Below are 4115 nucleotides of genomic sequence, written 5' to 3'. Positions count from 1 at the left end.
CAGAACAGTTGCAGAACAATGGACTGCCCTAGAAAGGGCAATCACAGAAGTTGGAAAGGAAAACATAGGTACAAAGAAGGTAACTACGAAGAAACCATGGAGAGCAGAGGAAATACTTCAGTTGATCAACGCAACAAGGAAATACAATAGCATTCAGGGAAATTCAAGAGTACAGAAATACAAGTTGCTGAGGTATGAAATACGTAGTAAGTGCAGGGAAGCTAAGACGAAATGTCTCCATGAAAAATGCGAAGAAATCGAAAAAGAAACAATCGTCGGAATGACGCTCAGCATATATGAAAGTCAAATCAGCCTTCGGTGAAATTAAAAGTAAGGATGCAAACATAAAGCGTGCAACGGGAATTCCACTGTTAAATGCACAGCATAGAGCGGATAGATGGAAAGCATACATTGAAGGCCTTTAGGAGGGGGGAGACTTGTCTGATGTGATAGAAGAAGGAACAGAGTCGATTTAGAAGAGATTGTGGATCCAGTATTAGAATCAGAATTTAAGAGAACTTTGAAGGACTTAAGATCAAATACGACAGAAGGGATTGATAACATTCCATCAGAATTTCTAAAATCATTGCAGGAAGCGCCAACAAAACGGCTGTTCACCTTGGTATCTATAGAGTATGAGTCTGGTGATATACCATCTAACTTTCGCAAAAATATCATACACACAACTCCGAAGACTGCAAAAACTGACTAGTGCGAGTTTTATCCTACAATCAGCTTAACAGCTCATGCATCCAAGTTGCTTACAGCAATAATAGACAGGAGAGTGGTAAATAAAATGGAGGATGTGTTAGATGACCATCAGTTTGGCTTTAGAAAAGGTAAAGGCACCAGAGAGGCAATTCTGACGTTGCAGTTGATAATCGAAGCAAAATTAAAGAAAGAGCAAGACACGTTCATAGGATTTGCCGATCTGGAAAAAGCTTTCCACAATGCCAAATGGTGCTAGAAATTCGAAATTCTGAGAAAAGTAGGGGTAATCTATAGGGAGAACCAACTGCCTTGTCGCATTGGTAACACTAGTTCCCGTCAGTTCACCGAAGTTAAGCGCTGTCTGGCTGGGATAGCACTTGGCTGGGTGACCATCCAGTCTGCCGAGCGCTGTTGGCAAGTGGGCTGCACTCAGCCCTTGTGAGGAGCTACTTGATTGAGAAGCTGCGCGGGATTAGCCGAGTGGTCTTAGGCGCTGCAGTCATGGACTGTGCGGCTGGTCCCGGCGAAGGTTCGAGTCCTCCCTCGGGCATGGGAGTGTGTGTGTGTCCTTAGAATGATTTCGGTTAAGTAGTGTGTAAGCTTCGGGACTGATGACCGTAGCAGTTAAGTCCCATAAGATTTCATACACATTTGATTTTTTTTTTTTAATTGAGAAGTAGCGGCTCCGGTCCCGTAAACCGACATACGGCCGGGAGAGCTGTGTGCTGCCCACATGCCCCTCCATATCCGCATCCAGTGAAACATGTGGGTTGAGGATGACACGACAAGCGGTCGGTACCGTTTGGCCTTCATGGTCTTTTCGGGCAGAGTTTAGCTTTTTAAACTACAGGGAGAGACGGGTCATATACAAAATGTACAAGAGACTATACAAAGTAATAAGAGTGGATGACCAAGAACGAAGTGCTCCGATAGTAATGGTGTAAGATAGGGCTGTAGTCTTTCGCTCCTACTGTTCAATCTGAACATCAAAGAAGCAGTGATGGAAATAAAAGAAAGGTTCAAGAGTAGAATTAAAATTTAAGATGAAAGTATATCAAGGATGCGATTCGCTGATGGCATTGCTATTCTGAGAGAAAGTGAAGAAAAATTACATCATATGCTGAATCGAATAAACAGTATAATTACAGAAGATGGACTGAGAGTAAATCGAAGAAGGGCAAAAGCAATAAGAGGAAGCACAAACGAGAACAGCGAGAAACTTCACATTGGAACTGATGGTCACGAAGTAGGTGAAGTTATGGAATTGTGCTACCTAGGCAGCAAAATAAACACCGACAGTGGAGCAAAAAGGACATTGAAAGCAGACTAGCACTGACAAAAAGGGCATTTCAGGTCAAGAGAAGTCCACTAGTATCAAACATAGCCCTAAATTTGGGGAAGAAATTTCTGAAAATCTACGTCTGAAATACAGCATGTGTGGTAGTGAAACACGGACTGTGGTAAAACTGTAACAGAAGAGAATCGAAGCATTTGTGATGTGGTGTTACAGACGAATGTTGAAAATTAGGTGGACTGTTAAGGTAAGGGATGTGGACGTTCTGTGGAGAATCGGAGAGAAAAGTAATATGTAGAAAACACTGACAAAGAGAAGGTACAGGATTGTAGGACATCTGTTAAGACATCAGGGAATGACCTCCATGGTACTAGAGTGATCTGTAAACTGTAAAACTGTAGATTAAGACGGAGATTGGAATACATCTAGCAAATAATTGAGGACGTGGGTTGCAAGTTCTACTCTGAGATAAAGAGGTTAGTACAGGAGAGGAAATCATGGCGGGCCGCATCAAACCAGACAGAAGACTGATGACTCTAAAAAAATGCCAAAGTGTTCTATAATTTCCTCCCAGCGATCTTTGATGTACTGTCCTGGTGTGTCTGAAACATATTGGCCATCATGAAAGAGTATTCGGTACAATTACGATATAAATATTCTTTTTGTTCATACCTAGTTCTCTTGATATACTTGATATAACAATTTAGAAAGTACCTATTTCTTAAACAAAACTTTCCTGAGACAGTATGTCTGCACACAGATTTATATTTTGATGTACAGAAGAGCTACCGATGTCAAGCAAGTGAACTGTGAATACCAAGAAATTACTTGTGGAGTTGGTGACTGTCAGTATGTCACTTGTAAAAGAAATAAACTTTGCTTCAACAAGTTTTTTTTTTTTAAAAAAAAAAAAATAATGTCCTATGTCGTATTATATCTCTGTTCTACTAACTGAGTCATCTACAATTCACAAATAAATATAAATATTAATTACAAAATAGTCACATAAGTTATTATATGTTACAATAGGCATGATAGTAAAGTGAAATAAGGAAAACGTAATTCACAAACCTTTCTTCCGTAAGGCATTTTATAGAGGGGACAAGCTGTGTCCACAATTTTTTTCTTTCCAACTTTTTCCACACATGAAAATGGCAAATCACCTTTACAAATCATGTAGATCAAGGCTTTTGCAATGTCGCAATGACTTTTCGACATTCTGAAAAATTAAAATCAGTACTGAATAAAAATATTATAAACACAAATTACTGATATTAAAAGCATCGATAATTTTAAAGCTTGGCACAAGTCTCACTAAAATTTACTATTTGCCACTATGATTTGTTAATTTTAGCCCAATGATAATAAAATAAAATAGAAACCTTACTACCCTAATTTGTTCAGATAATTTTTTGTTACAAATGAATTTTAATTATGAATAAAAGATAATTATCTTCGACAAATGAAGGTTTAAAATCAATGTACGGCACTCTCAATTGACCTTCAAAGCTTTTATGGCTCTCAAAACAATCTCTTAGGGGTAATCTCTGCCTCAGATTTGGCTGTGACGTGTGAATCATGATTACTGCACATTATAGCCTATAAACAATCAGATACAGGTAGAAGTTGATTCATAGCCTAACAGTTTATAAATACAATAATAATAGCAAATATTCATTGTCACTTCGAAAGCCTCATTATTATTATTACGATCTTCACGTGTGAAGTGGGAGGGAACGAAATTTGAAACGATTTTTTTTACATAGTGTGAAATTCACAAATATATTAGTACTGCGTGTCTGAAGATAACAATGTATTTCGATATGCACAAGAATGTAAAATAATATTTTCATTATGAAAATTTGGGTTGTAAAGAATATAACCTATTAAAGTCAATTTTGTATCAGCATTACATAAAGCTTACATTTTCAACAGCAGAATCGTGTATGTGACCTATCACTGAAACTAAAGTTGCATGAGTGACATCATCTTCACCAGAAGTCATTTGCCTGTTTGCAGATGTTGATGGAGTTGGCACTGACAACACTGATTTTGCTTTTTTCACCATTGCAAGTGGGTAAAATGATGTTTAAGTGTGAGATGAGTAGCC

This window comes from Schistocerca americana, chromosome 4, assembly GCF_021461395.2.
Source record: "Schistocerca americana isolate TAMUIC-IGC-003095 chromosome 4, iqSchAmer2.1, whole genome shotgun sequence".
Classification (NCBI taxonomy): domain Eukaryota; kingdom Metazoa; phylum Arthropoda; class Insecta; order Orthoptera; family Acrididae; genus Schistocerca; species Schistocerca americana.
The sequence above is the reverse complement of the archived record's forward strand: the minus strand, read 5'-3'. Positions refer to the sequence as shown.